Source organism: Acinonyx jubatus, chromosome B3, assembly GCF_027475565.1.
Source record: "Acinonyx jubatus isolate Ajub_Pintada_27869175 chromosome B3, VMU_Ajub_asm_v1.0, whole genome shotgun sequence".
Lineage (NCBI taxonomy): Eukaryota > Metazoa > Chordata > Mammalia > Carnivora > Felidae > Acinonyx > Acinonyx jubatus.
The window spans coordinates 82,697,800-82,721,115 of NC_069386.1; the positions used below are offsets into that span (position 1 = coordinate 82,697,800).

General features: G+C 37.3%; 1 long non-coding RNA gene across 2 annotated transcripts; it reads right to left on the bottom strand.

The window, feature by feature from the left end:
• Nucleotides 1-2,132: 2,132 nt before the first annotated feature.
• On the bottom strand, nt 2,133-21,683 carry LOC106987107 (uncharacterized). 2 transcript variants are annotated; one of them, XR_008299363.1, is made up of 4 exons: nt 19,308-21,683; nt 10,220-10,615; nt 7,547-7,641; nt 2,133-3,660 (listed from the first exon to the last, which is right to left on the bottom strand). It is a non-coding gene; the product is annotated as an uncharacterized LOC106987107 (long non-coding RNA). The 2 variants fall into 2 exon arrangements; XR_008299364.1 differs by having other exon boundaries at nt 4,127-7,641.
• Between the last annotated feature and the right edge of the window lie 1,633 nt (nt 21,684-23,316).

A 23,316-nucleotide genomic window follows, 5' to 3' on the forward strand; every position in this document is an offset into this window, starting at 1 on the left:
ACATCATATTCAATAAGATTTAGAGAAGCATAAGCACTCATACACAAAACCCCTCCCTCAGTCAATTTCAACTCTTTTTTAATAATACCTTGCCCAAACCACCAAAGGTTCTTTTGGAACTGAAGTCAGAGCTGGAATGTTGCACTTATTAGGAGGGGTGAAAGGTGAAGGCAGTAGAGGGCTGCCGGAATGGTGCATTTCTGAAAGCCCTGAAGAACAGGTGGGTCTAGTTGCCCATGTGGAGCAGGTAGGGTAGGAACTAGAAAGGAGTTATGGTGTGTTTCAAATTAGTCATTGGGATGTCAGGGAGAATGTTGACATCAAGTCAGGACCAAAATGATCGAGGAATTAGGAAACCAAAAAAGATGTCTTACCAGGGCATAAATTAGGGACTAGACAGAGTCAGGCTGCAATGGGAAAAGTCAGTGTATCCTTGGATTAAATCTTGTATGCAAAAAAATCCCACTTGGAAACTAGAATCTCCCTTTGGGTTGATGGTCAAGAGTGTCCATGGTTACCTTCTTTAAAAAAAAAAAAGATATTTATTGACCATTTGCTATGTTCCAAGTATTCTAAGCGCTTTGCTTGTATTTTTTAATTTGTATACCACCTCTATGGAGTAGGCAACCTATCTGCATTTTATAGGAGAAGAAACCAAGGTGAAGTTAACTAGCTTGTCCAAAGTTACTTGTCCAATATTGAGTATAGCTCAACTATTACAGCTGTGACCCAATCCATACAGTCTGACTCCAGAGCCTGCACTCTAAACCATTACAGTCTATGGCTCTTTGCCATTTGAACTCATGTTTATCATTTTGCCATTTTACTGGGCTCAGCCTAGTCTTGAGAGAGATGGTTGACGACATGCAGATCAGGTCCAGATATTATTTAGTCTAATTTTTCTTGTTAAGAGCATAACATTTAAGAAAAAACTTAAGTACAATTTAAGGCAAAACATCTTTATCTCCTTTAGGTTAAAAAACCTCTAGTTTGCTGCACAAAAGCTCTTGACATTTTGTCATCAGAATTCTTCATGGCTGATTTTTCTCAATTTTGGATTTGTTCACTTATAGAAGAGAAGTTGGTCTTATTTTCCCTCCTTCGAGGAAAGACCATACTTACCTCTCTGTATTCTAAACTCTCAATCCCAGCATTGTTCCTCCCTGGAGGCATATTCGATGTAAAGGGATTCCAGGATGTCCAAATGAATATGTCAACTAATGAGATATGTGTAATTAGAACTCAAGAGAAATTAGGGCTATGAATTTGTCTATTGTTAATAGAGAGGTTACAGCTGAAGTTATGAGGTTAAGACCTCCAAGGAAAAATAATCAAAAAATGAAAAAAGAGGGCTCAGTCCAGGTGGAAAAGACTATGTAGATCATTCTAGTCCAATCCTTTACAAAAATCTCAACTCCCCAGAATAAAATCATCCTACTTTACTACTATACTTGTGATAATGGAAATTTATTAACTCCCTACATAGTTTCCCCTTATCACTGAAACAAATTACCACAAATTTAGTGGTTTAATAACACAAAAATATAATCTTATAATCCTGGAGGTCAAATGTCCAAAATGAGTTTCAGTAGGCCCAAATCAAGGCGTTGACAGGACTGAATTCCTTCCAGAGACTAGTAGCATCTGTTTCCTTGTCTTTCTGGGTTCTGGAAGTTCCCTGCATTCCTTGACTTATGGCCCCTTCCTTCATCTTCAATGCCAGCAACATAACATTTTCATATCTCCTTTTCACCCTGGCCCTCTGCTTCCATCATCACTACTCCTTCTTTGATTCTCTTCCCTCTTCCATTTTAAATTTTTTTTATTTTTACAGAATTTCTCTTTTTTTAATGTTTGTTTATTTTGAGAGAGAGTGCGTGCATGAGAGAGAGAGAGCAAATGGGGGAGGGGCAGAGAGAGAGGGAGAGAGAATCCCAAGCAGGCTCTGCATTGTCTGTGCAGAGCCCAACCCAGGGCTTGATCCTGTGAACCATGAGATCATGACCTGAGCCGAAATCAAGAGTTGGACGCTTAACCAACTGAGCCACCCAGGCGCCCCTCTCTCTTCTATCTTTTATTTATTTATTTATTTATTCCTTTCTCTCTCTCTCGCTCTTTTTTTCTCTTCTTTTAAAAACCACTGTTATTACAATATCAGGTAATCTCCTTAAATTAAGATTCTTAAATTAATCACATCTACAAAGTAGATGGCCTTTTGGCATATACAGCAACATATTCAGGGGTTTCAGGGTTGAAGATGTGGATACCATTATTCTCTCTACCACACCCTCCCAAAGTAGCCTACAACTCTAATGGCTAGAAAGTTCTCATATTGAGCTAAGCTTTGTTTACATGTAGTTTCTATATATTGATCCTGGCTTTGTTCTCTAAAGTCACAAATACCAAGTTTAATATCTGCCACATAACTCTCTTTCAGATATCTGAAAATATATTGATCCCTCTCCCCTTGACAAAACCATATCTTCAGCGGTTTCATAAGACATAGGTTCAAATTCCTATTACCCTGGTTGGCCTCCTTTGATACTTTTGGCTTAGCAATGCTTTTTTACAATTTTTATTTATTTATTTTGAGAAAGACAGAGTGTAAGTGGGGGTGGGACAGAGAGAGAGGGAGAGAGAGAATCCCAAACTCCACACTGTCAGCACAGAGCCCAACACGAAGCTTGACTGCACAAACTGCGAGATCATGACCTGAGCTCAAATCAAGAGTCAGATGCATAACCGACTGAGCCACCCAGGCGCACCCCTCAATGCTGTTTTGAAAATATGATGTTGTTTGACCAAACAAGAATAGACGGGGCCAATGTCTCTCTGGTTCTACACACTGAATTTTCATTAATAAAGCCCAAGGTTGTAGTTTACTAAAATTCTTGTCCTTCTAGATACTGCTTCAGATACTGCTGAAGGACCTGTTTACCTGAACTATACTTGTAGAGTCAATTTTTAACAGAAATGCTGGCATTTACAATGGTTTATCAAATAACTTTTTAGTGTCAATGAACAAATTAGTAACTCTTAACTACATATGATCTATTCAAACCAAATACATGTGAGTTTCTATCAAACCATTAATTAAATGTGAAGTGCAATAGAGACCATGACCGATCCCTACAGCATAAATGAAGGACTTGTCCAAGAAAACATTTATCTGCTTTTTGGAGCCAAAGTCTTCAGGCAAGATCTAACTGCATTATAATCTGATCCATAGTTTTTCATCATGTCTACAAAGAGTTCAATGTTCTATACTCTTCATATAGCATTCTCCTTTACCACTAATCTACCAATATTATCTGAAAAAGAAATAAAGTTAGTGTGGTTTACCCTGCTTTCAGTAAACGCATGCTGGCTCCAAATGATCCCTGTCCTATCCTGTAAGTGCACTCAAATCATTTATGGAAACCCATTCTCAACTTTTTCCTGGTACTAATGTTAAATTTGTCAGAATACAGTATGCAGAATCTACCTTTCTTCCCTTGCTGAAAATCATGTTGCTCTGTCTTTATGGTCTTTTGACCCCTCTCTTCTTCCTTACAATTCTTCAACTATCAATCACTTCAGTGAGGTACAGCAGGGGACAGCCTCATCTGGAGATGGTCTTGTTCTGGGCTGGTTTGTGTGGCAGGTTCAACTCCTCAGATACTGATAGTAAGGGACACAAAGAGTGGGTTCAGCACATGAGAGGAATGGAGCAGGTGGGATATGTGGAAGCTGTATCAGGTAATACAAAATACAATTTCATTGCTTTCAATTTAAATGCTTATTTACTTAAGAGCTTCCTGATGAGTCTACAAAGTTGAAAGTGACTAGAGGAGCAATAGGAAGCTTTTTGTTCTGAAGCACAGACTTTGATCGAATACATATTGGCAACAGACATCAATATACAAGGTAAAATATGTCCAACCAACACAACCAACAGTGAATAGGTTTTTATCACAGTTTATCACTTTACCAAACTAAAACGATTTATTTTTATATGTGAATAGATTTTACTTATGCTATTGATTAAGAAGATATGTCAACAGAAGCAAAATCTATAAATTTGATGATCTTTAATAAATAACACAGTAAAAGACTTTTAGCGTGATAATTACAATTAGGTACACACCTGGTTTTGTATTGGTGCCCTCGAGCCTTTGTGGAGGGTATAGTCTGTTTCCATAATATAGGAAAATATAAATATTGAACACAGATTAATTTAAAAGTGCCTTTTAATGTCAATAATGAGAATGATTTTTGGAAATGGTTCTCCTCTTTGGAAAACTTGCCCATGGTAGACTTCCAGTTGATATTAAATGATTAAAACTTGATAGGATAATAATTGTAATAATCCCTTCCAAATTATTGGTTTCATTTTGTCTATATTAGCAAATTTTCTCTCTAGCACCTTCAATCCTAATAACAAGTGTTAATGACATGCATACAGAGGAAGACACTTGATGTGTTAAGATGCCATAGACATTTCTAATAATTATCCTCTATGAAAAATATAAAAATATATAAAAAATCCTTTCTTTAGGCATCTGGATGTCTCTGCATTTGGTCAGATTTTTCAAGTTTTTTTTTCTTAGTTTATAACATCTCATATTTCAACAAGAAAAAATTTAAATAACTCTAGCACTTACAGCATTATGTTTTAAATTAAAATACAGGGGAAAAAAAAGAAAAAGAAAAAAATATATAAGGGCTCCTGGGTGGCTCAGTTGGTTGAGCATTTGACTTTTGATTTTGGCTCAGGTCATGATCCCAGGGTTGTGGGACTGAGGCCCATGTCAGGATCTGTGCTGAGCTTGGAGTCTGCTTGAGATTCTCTCTCCCTCTGCCCCTCTCTCCTGCTCATGCTCTTGCACTCTCTCTCTCAAAAATAAAAAACAAAAACAAATTAAAAATAAATTAAAATGCAAAGCTATCATATTCAAAACAGTATGGTACTGGCACATAAATAGAAATATAGATCAATGGAACAGAATAGAGCAAGAAATCCATGCTTATACAATCAATTAATCTATGACAAAGGAGGTAAGAATATAAAATGGGGGAAAAGATTGTCTCTTCAATAAATGGTGCTGGGGAAATTGAACAACTACATGCAAAAGAATAAAACTAGACCACTTTCTTATACCATACACAAAAATAAACTCAAAATGGATTAAAAACCTAAATGTAAGACCTGAAACCATAAAACCCCTAAAAGAAAACATAGGTGGTAATCTCTTGGACATCAGCCCTAGCAATATTTTTCTGGATGTTTCCTCAAGCAAAGGAGACAAAAACAAAAAAGTAAAAATAAACAGGTGGGACCACATCAAGGTAAGAGATTTTTGCAGAATGAAGGAAACCATCAACAAAATGATACAATCTACAGAAAGGGAGAAGATATTTGCAAAGTATATATCATCTAAGGGGTTAATATCCAAAATATATAAAGAACTCATATAACCCAACACCAAAAAAACCCCCAAATAATCTGATTAAAAATGGGCAGAGGAGACCTGAATGGACATTTCTCCAAAGAAGACATACAGATGGCAAACAGACACATGAAAATTTGCTCAATATCACTCATTACAGGGAAATCCAAATCAAAACCACAATGAGATATCACCTCACACCAGTCAGAATGGCTAGTATCAAAAAGACAAGAAATAACAAGTGTTGGTGAAGATGTAGAGAAAAGGGAGCTCTCATGCACTATTGGTGGGTATGTTAATTGGTGCAGTCACTATGGAAAATAGTATGGAGTTTCCTCACAAAATGTAAAATAGAAATACCATAAAACCCAGTAATTCCACTTCTAGGTATTTACCTAAAGAAAATAGTACCATTATTTAGAAAAGATATATGCACTCCTATGTTTATTGCATAAATTATGTTATTTATTTATTTACTTACTTTTGTTTGTTTTTTTTTTAAATGTTTTATTTATTCTTGACAGAGAGAGAGAGCATAAGCAAGGGAGGGGCAGAGAGAGAGGGAGACACAGAATCTGAAGCAGGCTCCAGGCTCTGAGCTGTCAGCACAGAGCCTGACGCGGGGCTCAAACTCACGGACCGTGAGATCATGACCTGAGCCGAAGTCGGACGCTCAACCGACTGAGCCACCCAGGCGCCCCAAATTGTTATTTATAATAGCCTCAATATGGAAGTAACCTAAGTATCCATCATAGATGAATGGATAAAGAAGATGTGATAAATATATACAATGGAATATTGCTCATTCATAGAAAAACAATGATATCTTGCCATTCACAACAACATGGATAGATCTTGGAGGTGAAATAAGTCAGACAGAAAAAGACAAATATCATATGATTTCACTTGTATGTGGAATCTAAAAAACAAAAACAGCAACAAACTCATAAGTACAGAGAACAAACTGGTGGTTACCAGAGCGGAGGGGTAGTGAGGGGACGGAGAAATAGGTGAAGGGGATCAGAGGTACAAAATTCCAGTTATAAAATAAATAAGTCATGGAGATGAAAAGTACGGCATAGGGAATATAGTCAACTATATTGTTGTAACACTGTATGGTGACAGGGATGGTGAATAATTGTGGTGAGCACTGAGTAATGTATAGACTTGTTGAATCATTATGTTGTACACCTAAAACTAATATAATATTGCATGTCAACTATATTTCAATTAAAAAATGCAAAGACTATTTATTCCCTTATAAGGTAGGTAGATGTGTTCATTAGAACATAAACTCCCTAACTCTGGAAAATAGTATGGAGGTTCTTCCAAAAGTTAAAAATAGAACTACCCTAGGGCCCAGCAATTGCACTACTAGGTATTTACCTAAAGGATACAAAAATACTGATTCAAAGTAATACATGCACCCAGATGTTTATAGCAGCACTATCAACAATAGCTAAATTATAGAAAGAGCCATCGACTGATGAGTGGACAAAGAAGATGTGGTACATATATGCAATGGCATATTATGAAGCCATCAAAAAGAATGAAATCTTGCCATTTGCAATGATGTGGATGGAGCCAGAGACTATTATGCTAAGCAAAATAAGTCAGTCAGAGAAAGACAAATACCATATGATTTCACTCATATGTGGAATTTAAAAGCAAAACAGATGAACATGGGGGGAAAAAGAGAGGGACAGACCATAAAACAGACTCTTAACTATAGAGAACAACTAAGGGTTGTTGGAGGGGATGTGGGTGGGGGGAAGGGCTAAATGAGTGATGGGGATTAAGGAGGACACGTTATGATGAGCACTGGGTGTTATAGGTAAGTGATGAATCACTAAATTCTACTCCTGAAACTAATGTTACACTGTATGTTAACTAACTGGAATTTAAATAAAAACTTGAAACAAACAAAAAAACCCACACGAACTCCCTAAGCACAGAAACCTTGTGCTATTTGTCTTTGTATCCCTCCCCCTGCACCCTGCTCCCCGTACTTGGGACAGGGGGAGTTCTGTAAATGTTTATATATGAAAATATTTCCTTTTAGATCACCTATAGGAAAGGAACAGAGCAAAATAATATATATAAAGATTTTTACTCACTTTATTTAGTACATCCACTTTTCTACAGATGTGTGGTGTTTATTGTCTCTGGAGAGCAACAGTAGTTTGAAGCTCAAGGGACAGTTTTCCATGACCTAAGCAATGGAATGAAGAGAATAACTAAATTCCAGTTTCATGCATTTGAACTGCTCTTAAACTTTAGTCAGAGTTCTTTATATCCTTTCACAAAATGGGCCAAGTCAGTTAAGGAAAGTTACTGAGAAGCTTTGAGGATATGTGAATCAATGAATGCGAAGAACTGTTCATTTTAACAACTATGTTTGTACACATTTAAGAATAGTGCTATGTAAGTTTTATATGTATATAAAATGAGTAAATGTCCTTTGGCCTATAGCCCTCTAAACACTTTGCGGTTTGGACCTTAGTGCATCCAGGATTTTGGTCCAGTTAGTCCTTTTGCATGAATGCATGTATGTGTACACATTTGTGTGTGTGTGGATTGTGTTTGCTTTTATATCAGGATTTCCTATTTGTCTCCAGCAGTCACAAGTAACATTGCTTCATAAAACCACTTCAGGTGGCAGTTTAGAATAATTAGATTTATGATCTTGTAAAGCAGGATATTTTTTTGATAGAACATATGTAAGAACTTTTCTCATTGAAGTCCTAACAATAGAGAAAAGTAATTATCTCAACCTTCCACAAAAGATTTGAAAGTCAATGTAGCCCTAAGAAGTTCACTTTTTTCCAACCATTCTTAGTTTAAAAAATTCATGGAATAGGGGTGCCTGGTGGACGTTCAGTTGGTTAAGCGTCCGACTTCGGCTCAGGTCATGATCTCATGGTTGGTGGGTTTGAGCTCCGCTTTGGGCTCTGTGCTGATAGCTCAAAGCCTGGAGCCTGCTTCAGATTCTGTGTCTTTCTCTCTGCCCCTCCCCTGCTCACTCGCTGTCTCTCTCTGTCTCTCAAAAATGAATAAATATTTAAAAAAATTGAAAAATTCATGGAATATTTTGAGGAAGTAGATATGTTCATTATCTTGATTGTGGTATTGCCACAGATATAGGTACATATATCAAAGCTCATCAAATTGTACACTTTGAAAATGTACAGGTTATTGTATGTCATATAACCTCAAAAAATGTTAAAATTAAGCTCCTTAAAGAATGAGTGAGCCATAATTATATAAAGCAATTATAGATGAATTCCACAAACATAATATTGAGCAAAAGAAGTCAGATACAAAAGAGTACATAATATGTGATTCACTCTTAACGGAGAGTAATGACTGAAAAGGGGTATAAGGAGGTCTTCTGAAATGGTGGTGATTTTGTTTCTTGCACTGAATTGCATGGGTGAATTTACTTCATGAAAATTAAATGAACTGTGCATTTGTGCACGGGGTCTTTGTGCTGACCAAATTGTTCTGTATCTTGATGATGGTGTTGGTTACACAAATCTATAAAGATGTGATAAATCTGCATAGATTTTTATACACGCATACAAATGAGTGCCTGTAAAGGTGGTGAAATCTGAATAAATTCTATGGATTATACCAATGTCAATTTCCTGCTTTTGATATCATACTACAGTTATGTAAAATGCTACTACTGAGGGAAACTAGGTGGAACCTCTCTGTTCTAATTTTTCAACTTCCTGTGAATCTATAATTATTTCAAAATGAAAAAATACTATTGTGTTAAGTGGAATTTTAGTGCAAGAATGTCTGTTGGATTTTCTATTTATTTCCCATCCCTAAAAATTTCTCTACTTTCCCTCAGGATTCTGGTGAAAGCTGTTATGTTCCATCTAACTGGCCTCAAACCTACATGGCAGTCAATTAGTCCAGGGGTGGGCATCTGTCCTAATACAGACAAATCAGAGCCTTTTCTGGATATGGAATTTGGACTAAATTATGGTATTTGGACTAAATGAGCCATTTCTCTTTTTATGCCTGGACTATAACTTTTAAACTCAAGAGCTTCCAGGCTGTCCTCTTTTTCATGATGTGGTCAAGGGAAGCAGAAGAACCTAGTCTACAGAGAGGAGGTGGAATGAAGCACATGTACAAAGAGAGGGGGAGACTGGAGAAGGAGAGTGCTTTGGACATTTGTCTTCCTGGTTCCTTATGTGCAGTTGACTATCTGTCCTTGAGTTCTGTGAGATGCTTCTATACCTTTAAAATAGATTTGCCTTCTTATCTAAATAAGGTCCATTGGGATTTCTGTTACTTTCAACCCTAAAGAATCCTAACCAATACACTTAGGAAGATGCAAACTGAGGCTTACACTCAGAGTACTTTTTTTTTTTTTTTAATTTAACAAGTATGACTTTACAGTATCTGAGATAAAGATTTCCACTTCTCCATCGTACAATTGCACAGGATGTACTGACAATCATTTAACCACACACCTCATTTTCAGGTGAGAAAGCTGAAGCCAGAGAGGTTATGAGACTCAGCCAAATCATACAGCCGGTTTCTAGAGGATCCAGAGCCACCAGCACCTCACCTCTCTCACTTCAGTATTACATAGTATGTCCTGGAGGGAAGCACCAGAACGTTCTACTCAGGGTTTCATCTGCTTGTTTTTAGTGTATTGGCGGCATAACTAATGAATCAGAATAAAATTAACAAGGGCCTACTTGAAAGATCAAATGAATAAGGGGTAGGGAATACTGATATAAATAAGAGTTATAATTACAGGTACTTACTACTAAAAAAAAACCTTTAACTTTTATCATTATTAGTCATAGAGATATTCCATTTGTCACTTAGACATAGTCTTCTGAGAGTCAAAGGAAACAATTTCAGGACAGATTACTCAAACATTTTAATTCAAATGGTGAGTGTCTGGAAGTGAGGAAAAAATTTAAGACTCTATTAAACAGGATGTCAATACTCATTTTGACGTAAACTTCCTGAGAGGTGGAGGTTTGCTCTGAAACTTCCTGCTTGGTCATAAAGAGGAACGAGGCAATTGGAACACATTAGTCTTTCTCTCCCAATCTGGTCCAATGTGGTTGATTAAAACTGCTGATTTTGGTTTATTCTTAAAAAACACAAGTAGCCAAAGCACAGCATTGTGTTGACTGTATTTCAGGAGGCACCTGCAAGGTGAGAAAGAAGTATTACCCAGTTTTAAATAAAGAGAAGTCTGATAAACACGTGACTTGCTGGAAAGCAAAGCACAGAATAGAAAAAGTGTCATTTGCAGCTTTCAGTTTTATGTTCCCTTAATGGAAGTAGTGGCTCTTACCCTGGCTAGCACATTGGAGACTTAAAGTTACAGCTGTCTACTTTTTGATGAAAATTGTCTGCCACTGGTGGCTGCACCCCAACTCTCTGTGGTGGGGTTGTGGATGATAACACAGTCCTGTGTTATGTACACATGTAACTCCCCCTACTCTTGTCCTCCCCTAAACCTGTATTGTGTCTTTTTTTTTTTTTTTTTTGGTAATTTCTTCTGCAGAGGGGCATTTTATTTTATTTTAAAGATTTTATTTTTAAGTAATCACTACACCCAATGTGGGGCTCCAACTCATAACCCTGAGATCAAGAGTCACATGTTCCACTGACTGAGCCAGCCAGGTGCCCAGTAAAGGGGCATTTTATTTATTTATTTTTATTATTTTTAAAAAATGTTTATTTTTGAGACAGAGAGAGAGAGCGCGAGCATGAGTGGGGAGAGGAGCAGAGAGAGAGGGAGATACAGAATCCACAGCAGGCTCCAGGGTCTGAGCTGTTAGCACAAAGCCCAATGAAGGGCTGGAACCCATGAACCACAAGATCATGACCTGAGCTGAAGTCGGATGCTTAACCGAGTGAGCCACCCAGGCGCCCCATAAAGGGCCATTTTAATAACTAATTTCCCGAGAATAGAGATCCCAACTCTGTCACCACCTCAGGTGCGTATGCTCTTGTCCCCAATGTGTTCTGTTTTGTTTTTGCTGCTAATCCCTAAATCCAATAATTGGCCAGTCAATGATGCTGCATGCTGTTTCTCTGTGATCTCACTCCTAGCACCACAGGTGACCAAGGACCATTCTTAGTCTTTGGGTCTCTTTCGGACCCACACACTGGTTTGGCTTCCGGTCTCTCTCAATAGGCACAGTCTCTAACTCTCTAGGACCACCCCTAAGAATGATAGCTAGAGATCCTTGGTCTTCATTCCCTGGAGCTGCACTCTCCCTGAGAGAAGGCACTGGCTCATTCACATGTTTGATACCTAAACTTTGAGCTAGGGGGAAAGAAAAAACTTTTCTCACTATAGAGTTGCCCAAAAGGAAATAAGTAACTAAAAATAACAACTGCTTTAAAAAAAAAAAAAAAAAGGAAGGAAGAAGCAAAAAAAGAAAGAGTTCCCAGACCCTTAAGATTTTTTCTGGGGGAGGGGCCCCAACACTTTTCTGTTTAGTTGGCTTCCCAATGTTCCCACTCCTTTCTGGAACATTTTCTATTTCACCTTGGCATACAGCATTGCATTTTTGTAATATTGCTTTGCAAAGAAATTATTAAGTGTTTGGCATTAATATTTGGCATAATATTAATTTATCCCTCCTACTCCTGAAGCCCCCATTACACACAGTTCTACCTTGCAGCTCTGTCACAGAGGCTAGGCTAACAGAAAGATAAATGTATTTAGTTTAATTTAGCAAATACTTGTTAAATGGAGAGGTACCTTGAGAAAAATTGGAAGCTCGTAATCCTATAATGGTGAATCTCTGATAAATATCAGACATTGACAATTGATACTACGAAGATATAGACAATATATAGACATTCAGAAAGTGAGGATGGGAAGAGTGATGCCAAATGAGAATAATGGAACTTCAGAAAAGTAGAACTTTGTTAAAAATTGCTGTACTTTTCTTTGACAACAAAAGGAATACCAACTTTTCATTCTTTAAACAAATTTTTTTTATTACGTTTCTTTATTTTTGAGAGGCTGAGAGAGACAGAGCACGAGTGGGGGAGGGGAAGAGAGAGAGGGAGACACAGAATCCTAAGTACGCTCCGGGCTCTGAGCTGTCAGCCCAGAGCCCAACATGGGGCTCAAACCCATGAACCGTGAGATCATGACCTGAGCCCAAGTCAGACACTCAACTGACTGAACCACCCAGGCGCCCCTACCAGCTTTTCATTCTTAAAAGTTTGAAATCTGCAGGGGCACCTAGTGGCTCAGTCAGTTAGGCATCTGACTTTGGCCTAGGTCATGATCTCGTGGTCCGTGGGTTCAAGCCCTGCATCCGGCTCTGTGCTGACAGCTCAGAGCCTGGAGCCTGTTTCAGATTCTGTGTCTCTCTCTCTCTCTGCCCCTCGCCTGCTCATGCTTTGTCTCTCTCTCTCTCAAAAATAAAATAAACATTAAAAAAAAAAAGTCTGAAATACACAGAAAAGCAGAAAGAAAGAAAGAAAAAAGCCACCTTTGAGATAATCACTGTTTACATCTGGGCATATAACTTTAAACATTTTTATTTATATGTACATTTATACACATATACACAAACACATGTGTAATTGGGATCATATTCTATATAATACTCTGTGACCTCTTTTTTTTTAAATTTCAAATCCACTGTATAATCCTTGTTCAAAATATAGATTATAAGCATTCAAGAAGCATTCTTGTTCTAATATAATGACCTAGGAGTAAGGATTTCAATAATTTTCAGGCCTGAAGTAATTATTAAGAAATGTTGATGTACAATTGTATGCCTTTTTAGGAAAGAGTTAGCTAGCTATCTTCTACTGATATCTGTGAAGGTTTCTTCATTTCAACCACATCAACTAATATTCTCTACTTCTATCTATTACTATTATAAAGATGCATCAGTATTTTAATAGATTGGCACCACTTTTTCTTTAAAGACCAATTGGTATAACATTTTATTTATAAAATTCAAAATATTTCTTAGTCATACAAAATGCAGAAGAATGAGGCCCTAAACACCAATTTCAAGGTAATGATATCAATGTTACAAGTCAACCGTGAACAGCATCTCCATTTAGGTTTTACTCATATATTGTATATTATGCTGTCATTAATCTTCCATGGAAAATTAGATGCATGAATCCCACCTAATGAAGAAAGGCATTTCATATTGTTCAAGCAGGAACAAGCAACCACGTGATTTCACATATCCACAAGGAATAAACGAATTTCGTGATTTAAGAGCAGAGATACATTAATATTTGCTAGTCACAAATCTCAAATAGGGTCAATGTAAAAAAGGAACATATTGAAATTACTGATAACTGTCCAAAAATGTATCCCCTGAATCTTCTGAAGCATAATAGCATGCACATTATCTAAGAGCTTAACTTTGGATTGTTCCTTACATAAGTATTCTGATTTAGAGTGATGTCTGAAACGAGTGACTGGCTTACTGCTGTCTACTGTGAAATCTGTGACATTTACTGACATTTGATTTTCAATTAAACACTTTTCTATATATTGTAACCTCATTTTTTAACCTAACAATACATTGTGAATATTTATTCACATATCTGGTTATTTTCTTAAGTTCCCAGAGATGGAAGTGCTTAGTCAAGGTCTTTAAACATTTTAAGGCTTTTATGACACTACTATCAGCAACATACGAGGATCTCATATTCTGATGGGTAGAACTTTTCTAGGGGTGACAATATTTCCTGTTTGAAGCTTGATTTGTTTTGAAGATACAGAAAATTACATAATAGAGATTTTTCTCCCTGGTATGCCATAGCAGAAAAGAGATATAGTGCTCCATCTATTCTACCCTGTCAATTTGGTGTCTGAGGGGGGAAAGGTAAGATTGTGTTTAAGATGGTGTCACACCCTTGGCACATGAAGCACAATATGTAGATCAAAGAGGAGAAAGCCCTGGGCACTTCTTATCTTCAGTGTGCTCTTGCTAAATGCCTTCCTTGCAGTATTAAGCAGTCTACTGTAGGTGGACAGAATAGGTCTTTTCTTACCTGAATTTTCTCCCCTTCAAAGATGATAACTAATTTTGTTACTTTCATTAAATATTCATGACCTGAGGGGCACCTGGGCGGCTCCGTAGGTTAAGCATCCGGCTTCAGCTCAGGTCATGATCTCACGGTTCATGAGTTTGAGTCCTGCGTCGGGTTCTGTGCAGACAGCTCAGAGCTTGGAGCCTGCTTCGGATTCTGTGTCTCCCTCTCTCTGCCCTCCCCTGCTTGCACTGTCTCTGTCTCTCAAAAAATGAATAAATATTAAAAATTAAAAAAAAATATTCATGACCTGAAAGATCAGGTCTACTTCAAAGATATTTAATGGCAAACTATATAATTTTTATTAAAAGAAAGAAAAAGAAAACCAAGTGGCATTAACTTTGATTTGAGTATATACATGATGAGAGTTAATCCCTCCCTCTTTTAATGAGTATGGCATTAAGTGCCTATATCTTGATTTTTCATGCAGTGCAACCTATCATTGAGAGATTTCAAAGCTGTTATTTAAGATGTTGATTATATAATGTATAGATGTCATAAGTGTGTGGTTTAATCTGTTAAGACACACTTAGAGAAGGGAGCATGAGTGTATTATTGTCACTTTTACAAATCTGTATCAGTATATACATATATATTTATATGTATTCATGACCTACGTATATATATGTGTGTGTGTGTGTGTATATATATATACACACACACACACACACACACACACACATATTTATGTGTATATATATATACACACACACACACATATATATATATATATATATATATAGTAATATACAGGTATACTGTATAGTAAATACTGTACAGTAAATTTACTATACTACTATATAGTAAATATACAGGTATACTGTATACTAAATAGTAATATACAGGTATACTGTATAGTAAATAGTATACCTATGTAGTATATACTATACTATACTATGCTATATAGTGTGTATATATATAGAGTGGTGGTGGCTCAGTCAGTTAAGTGTCAGACTCTTGATTTCAGCTCAGGTCATCATCCCAGGGTCGAGGAATCAAACCCCTCATTGGGCTCTGCACTAAGTGTGGAGCCTGCTTAAGATTCTCTCTCTCTCCCTCTGGCCCTCTCCTCCACTTGTATGTTCTTTTTCTCTCTAAAATAAAAATAAATAAATGACAGTAAGTAAAATATTAAAAAAAGAAAAATATTATGTAGTGCAAAACCTCAGTTGGTAATTTATTTTACTTGCCTAGCACCCTCCACCTCCACTCCTCTCCCAGTTAAGATATACACCCTACCGGGCGCCTGTGTGGCTCAGTCGGTTGAGCGTCCGACTTCAGCTCAGGTCATGATCTCACGGTTCTTGGGTTTGAGCCTGCAAAGGCTTGTTGCTGTCAGCACAGAGCCTGCTTTGGATCCTCTGTCCCCGCCCCCCCCACCTCTCCCCTGCTCACGCTCCCTCTCTCAAAAATAAATAAACTTAAAAAAAAAGATATACACCCCAAAAAGACTGTGACCTTGCTTATCTTGTTCACTGCTGCATACCTATCTTAAATAGTTCCAGATATGTAGTAAAAGGTCTATAAATATTTTCTGAATGAATGAAAACTAAAGCCGTAATTCAAAAAGAGTAAAAAAATAAAAACCAAAACAGCATTGCATTTATAAAATACTATAAACAAAAGCCCCAAAGGCATCCAGTTGTAAAACAATCCAGATGTGCCAACAGAGTTGCAAATTTAATCTAATTCCAAACTTTAAAGTGGTAGCATGCATTACTGCTTCAATGAATGATGATATTAATAGTAATACTCAGAATGAGTAATAAATGCATAGTGGGGTTCATAATATCAGTGTCAGAAGTAGCCCTTCTGACTGAATTCTGAGATTCAGACTGATCTGATCTGAATTCTGAGATTCAGGTATTCTGACTGAATATTTGAGAAAAGGAAGAGATCAATCCATGTAGACAAATGTTTAAACCTGTGGCAGATGAAAAAAGGAGGTAACTGCAGAAGCAATTTACCTTTTTTCTTATTGTGTGGCTTCTCTTTATTTTTTGCTTTTTCACCTTTATCTTTTAAAACAAAAGGACTAAAAAGCGCCTGGGTGGCTCATTCTGTTGAGTATCTGACTCTTGATTTCCACTCAGGTCACGATCCCAGGGTTGTAGGATTCAAACCCCGCACTGGGCGCCATGCTGGGCATGGAGCCCGCTTAAGATTCTCTCTCTCTCCCTGCCCCTCCCCCACCCCCGTCAAAAATAAACAAAACAAAACAAAAGGATTAATTTTGGAGGACCTGAGTGGTTGGATCTTTGGTAAACAGGTAACTTAAAAAATTTTAGGAGAACTAAAGTATGTTAAACTTAATAGAAGCTTAGAAGGCACATCTTTTTTCAGATGACTACCATATGCACCCTTTACAGCTTGACTTTTAAATAAAGTCTTAAATATCAGAAGAAGGCAGAAGGCTTGTTTGATTTTTTTAACTTGGTTTTTATTATAAAATGTATCATATACACCAAAGAGCATATAAAATCTAGAAGTAGATTTTAAAGAACTATAGAAACATCAATATATCCACTAGTTTGAGAATAACTCTTTTAAAAGTTTATTTACTTATTTTGAGAGAGAGAGAGCATCTGTGTGCAGGGGGGTAGGGGCAGACTGAGAGAGGGAGAGAGAGAAACCCAAGCAGGCTCCTTGTTGTCAGCAAGGAGTCCACTTGGGGCTTAGTCTCACAAACTGTGAGATCATGACCTTAGCTGAAATCACGAGCTGGATGCTTAACTGACCGAGCCACCCAGGTGCCCCGAGAATAATTTCTTAAATGAACTATTTATGAGAATTGTCAGATCATTTGTTCTCCTTCTGAATTTTCACAAAATGGTGGCTGTTTATTTAAATAGCTAGGTCTATTCAAATACACAGTTCTGATAATTTCCACTACAGAATACTTATTTCCGGAATCAACCATAGTTACTACAGAGCTAGGAGTATATTATTTTTCAGAATAGTGGAAAATTGTACTTATGGCTCATAAAAATAGAACCTCATAGTTTCTTAATGGAAAAATATGACTGGAAACTACAATTCTTTCAGATTAATTTCTAAACTCAGAAGTGAGATCATGATACGATCACTTGGCATGTATCTAAGCTTTTTCTGGACAATAACTACCTTGACTGGGTAAAGAATAAATCTTCTCAGATGCATATTCACTTCTTCTTAAGTGAAATTTGAGTTAGGGATAAGTTACTATTTATCATATGGAATCTATATTAGTTTTCTATTGCTGTACAAGTTACCACTTCATGAATAAAAGCAATAGACATTTACTCTCTTATAGCGTCTATGGGTAAGGAAGGTAGACATGGCTTAGTTGGGTCTTCTGACTCTGGGTCTCTCACAAGGCTGCAGTCAAGGTGTTAGCTGTGGCTGCAGTGTTTTTAGTGTTCTTAATGCTTGACTAGAGGTGGATCCACTTCTATCTTACTCGGAGGACATTGGTAGGATTTAGTTCCTCTCAGTATGTTGCACTAAGGGCCTCAGTTCCTCTCTGACTGTTGACTGGAAGCTGCCCTCTGTTCTTTGCCACCTAGACCTAACCACTGAGCGGTTTACAACATGGCAGTCTCCTCCATCACAATGAGCAAGTGAGAGAGCAAGAGAGAGAGAGAGGAAGATGGAAGTCATAGTCTTTTGTAAACTAATCTCAGACACACCTTTCCATCACTTTTGCCATATTCTATTCATGAGAAGCAAGTCACTGGGTCCAGCCAACACACAATGGGAGGGAATAACAGAAAGATGTGAAAGTCAGCAGGTGGGGATCATTGGGACCCTCAAAAAGGAGAAGATGCTGTATTTTTAGGTGATTAGTGAAGGATAATTACCACCTCTCTTGCCTATTGGCACTCTTAGATAGTAACATTTCTACTATGCCTTCCTTTTTTTTTTATCAGAAGTATCTTTCTAGGCTCATTCATCCATTCGACAGGAACGCTGACAATACAGCTTTTAGGTGATTAAGCCTGGTGGCCAGCTTGCTGTATTACAAGCCCTTTTCAGTTGTACCACCCTTTATGTGTGTTTGAAACTTTCCATGCCTTTGGTCAGCCCGATTATTTCTTTGTTTGGAAAAAGTGAGATAACTCATCTGAGGTGATTTTCCCCCTCACAGGGGAAAATATATTTATTATTTCACTTTGAAAGCTTTCTTTTATTTTTTTAAATGTTTATTTTTGAGACAGAGAGAGAGAGTGTGTGTGAGAACAGGGCAGGGGCAGAAAAAGAGGGAGACACAGGATCTGAAGCAGGCTCCAGGCTCCAAGCTGTCAGCATAGACCCTGACGCAGGGCTCAAACTCACAAACCATGAGATCATGACCTGAGTCAAAGTCAGACACTCAACCAACTGAGCCACCCAGGAACCCCTGAAATTCTTCTTTTCTTTTTTATTTATTACAAATTTTTTAATGTTTATTTATTTTTGAGAGAGAGAGAAAGCCCGCGCACATGAGCGGGGGAGGGGCAGAGAAAGAGAGGGAGACACAGAATCTGAAACCGGCTCCAGTTTCCAAGTTGTCATCATCACACAGCCTGATGCTAGGCTCGAATTCACGAACCACGAGATCATGACCAGAGCCAAAGTTGGACCCTTAACTGACTGAGCCACCCAGACACCCCTGAAAAATTTCTTCTTAAAGTAATTTCTTCTGACTATCATTCTATAACTTCTGCTGGAAAAACGACCATACTCATCTTTGGCTTCATTAGAGTAAAATCTGGTCACTTGAAAATTAAGTTTTATGCTCAATATCTTTCATAATTTAAAGAAAAATTTTCCAATTTTACTTACAGGTAAAATTGCAGTGAAGGGTGGGTTTTCAAAAAGCTGCCAGTGCTAGAGTCTGTTTAATACTTGAAGCTGTAAAGTTGAGATATGGTAATGATTAAAAGGGTTTTTGACATGTTTTCTAAAAGGCTTTGGGTATTTAGTTATTAGCTAGTACTACATTTTGTCAAAGTATCGTGATTGTTTCTTGCGTTTCTTAATTGTTCATTTCAGGCTTTTTTGCCTTTCCCACTTTATTAGCTTCCTCCATCTTGAGAAATGATTCAAAAAACGTAAATTAGGAAATAAAAAAAATATATGGTATGATATCTGCTATCACCAGAGACCAGAATTAGTCTCTCACCTAAAATAATTTAGAAACTGGACAAAATGTATGAAGTCATAGTTTTCAGGGATCAAAGAGCAGGCAGTGCAGGACAGAGATTTTTCAGAGAAGGAAATAAACAAGGTGATTCCTATAATTGCTCTGGCTGCAGATCTTTTCAGGCTGCAGCATAGGGAGGAGGAACCCAAGCAAAGCTCGGTCACCTCTCTGAGCAGAGGAAACAGAGTTGGAAGATCTGGGAGGTGAAAACATCAGAATTTCAGGTTGAAAACCAGAGGAGAGAGCTGCACAGAAGAAGAGCTTGGGAGAGTACCTCTTGAGTCTTCAGCTGAGTACTGATCGGTACAGGCATGTGAGAAAACTACCAGGGCCAGAGGAAAAAAAAATCACTGGAAAAGAAGAAGCACAACAAAACTTGGGAGTCACACAGCGTCAGGAATAATTTGTGTTCCAACCAGATAGAGTGGAAAGACCTCATATGTAGGGCATCGAGTAGAGTCTTCAGAAGGTTATCACCTTAGCAGTTGGGCCAATAAGCCGTAAATGAAGGGCTCTTCTGGACCTGCCCAACAAAGCTTAAACGTGAGACTTGAAAGGCTCAAACTGTTTCCAAGTAACATAAATGTATCCCAGAACAAAGCCCAAAAATGTTTATACAAGAAAACCACAGCACAATGGCATGCAATAAAAAATTAGAAGGCATTCCAGCAAGCAGGCAAATACAGCCTATAATGAAAAAAAAATTAATAGAAACAGCCCCAGAAATGACACAGGTGACAGAATTAGTTAAATTAATTAGGAACATTAAAACAGCTATTATAATACAACTCCATATCTTCAAAAAGTTAGAGGAAAGTGTGAGCACGATAAGAGGTATGTAAGATCTTAAAAGGACCCAAATCAAACTTCTGGAGATGAAAAAAGAAGCAATGCTTAAAATGAACGATACTCTGAATGAGATTAACAGCAGATTGGACACTGCTGAATAAAATGTTAGTAAGTTTAGGGTGCTCAGCTGGCTCAGTCAGTACAGTATGCCACTCTTGATCTCAGGGTCGTGAGTTTGAGCCCCACGTTGGGTGTTGGAGATTACTTAAAAAAAAAAAAAGATTAGGAAACTTGGAGACACAACAATAGAAATTATTCAAAATGAAACACAGAAAGATAGAAGACTGGGGTAAAAAAGAACGAAGCATCACTGAACTGCAGGACACCATGCAGCCTAACGTATGTGTCCTTAGAGTCTCAAAGGGGAGGAGAAAGATTGATGAATGGAATGCATATATGAAGAAATCATAACCCAAATTTTTCTATTTATGATGAGAAGTATAAACTCACAGATCCAAGCAACTAAAAAAATCCCAAGCAAGAGAAAAATGAAATAAAACACAGCAATTCAAATCAAAATGCAATTGTTGAGGACCAGTAACAAAAAGGAAATAATACAAGCAGGGGCACCTGGGGGGCTCAGTCAGTTGAGCGTCCAACTTCGGCTCAGGTCATGATCTCATGGTTGGTCAGTTCGAGCCCAGCATGGGATTGTTGCTTTTAGCCAGAGAATCCCTCTGCTCTAAAGCAGAGCCTGCTTTAGATCCTCTGTCCCCCTCTCTCTCTGTCCCTCACCTACTCATACTCTCTCCCTCAACAATAAATAAAAACATTAAAAAAAGGAAAATATTAAAAGGAGCCAGAGAAACGAGATACAAATACAGAGAAACAAAAGCAAGGGTGACAGGAGCGGTGCCAGAGTGCACACAGAATATCCTTAAACTACTGCAAGATAAAACCATTAACGTAGAATCCTAGACCCAGCAAAAATCTTTTAAAAATGGAGTCAAAATAAAGACATTTGTAGACACAGAAAAGCTGAGAGAATTCATCACCAGTACACCCGCTGAAAAACAGAAAAAGGAAGCTCTTCAGGCACAAGCTAAATGATAACCGACTGTAAATATGGATCTATACAAAGAAATGAGGAGCACTAGAAATGGCAAATATGGGGATAAATATAAAAGACTTTTCCCTTACTTTAAAGTTATCTTTAAAATAATGATCCATTTAAAGCAAAAAATAATAGCCATGTATTGTGGGGTCTATGATACACGTGGAAGTAAATACATATGACAACAATAGCATAAGGACTGGGTGGGGACAAAAGGAAGTATATGGTGGTAAGGTCTTTATACTATACGTGAATTAGTATAATATCACGTAAGGTAGACTGTGATAAGTTAAAGATGTATACTATGAACTCTAATGCAGCCATTTTTTTTTAAAGTTTATTTACTTATTTTGAGAGAGAGAGCGTGAGTTGGGTAGGGGCAGAAAGAGAGGGGTGAGAGAGAGAATCCCAAGCAGACTTCGCACTGTCAGTGCAGAGCCCAATGTGGGGCTTGAACTCACCAACTGCAAGATCATAGTAGAAATCGTGAGTGGGACACTTAACCAAATGAGCCACCCAGGCACCCCTCTAATGCAGTCATTTAAAAAAACAACATGTATTGCTAATAAGCAGATAAAGAAGACAAAATAAAATCATCAAAAGTGTTCTGATTAATACAAAAGAAGATAGGACCAGAATAAAAAGCAAACAACAGATGAGACAAATAGAAAACAAAAAGAAAAATGATAAATTTTAACTCAATTGTATCAACAATTACAGTAAATGTAAATGGTCTAAACACACAATGTAAAGCCAGAAATTGTCAGAGGCAAGCATTAGCCTAACACCAAAACCAAAGACATTTCAAGGTAACAACAAGAACAACAACAACTATTGTCTATATATCAATATTCCTTACGAACATGGATTTAAAATTCTAGCAAATCAAACCCAATAATTTATAAAAACAATAATATTTCATAACCAAGGAGGGTTTATCTCAGGGCTGCAAAGTTGGTTTACCATTTGAAAAGTCAAACAATGTAGTTCACAACTTTTGCAGACTTAAAAAGAGAAACATTTGATCATCTCAATAAAAATAATTTGACAAAATTAGTATCCACTTATGCTAACACTCTCAGCAAACCAGGAATAGAAGGGAAATTCATTTAATTAATAAAGGGCATGTCCTGAAAACCCATAGCTAATATCATACTTAAAAATGAAAGACTAAGTGCTTTTTCCCCATTAGATTGGAAACAAGACAAAGTTGTCCTTACCACTTCAGTTGAACATTTTACTGGAAGTCAGAGCTACTGCAATAAGGCAAGTAAAGAAACAAAAGTTTATAAATTGGAAGAGAAAAAGTAAAACTTTTTCTGAAGGAATCAATAAGAAATCTACTAGTACTAATAAGTGAATTTGGCAAGATTGCAGAATACAGGTCAATACATAAATATCAATTGTACTTCTATATACTAGCAACAATCAGAAATTGAAAACAATTTTAAATACCATTCATTAAAAACATTAAAATATGAAATGCTTACCCACAATGATATGGTCAGCTAATCTTTGACAAAGCAGGAAAGAATATCCAATGGAAAAAAGACAGTCTCTTCAACAAATGGTGTTGACAAAACTGGACAGTGACATGCAGAAGAAGGAAACTGAACCACTTTGTTACACTGTACGCAAAAATAAATTCAAAATGGATGAAAGACCTAAATGTGAGACAGGAAACCATCAAAATCCTAGAGGAGAACATAGGCAGCAACCTCGGCCTCGGCCTCAGCCATAGCAAC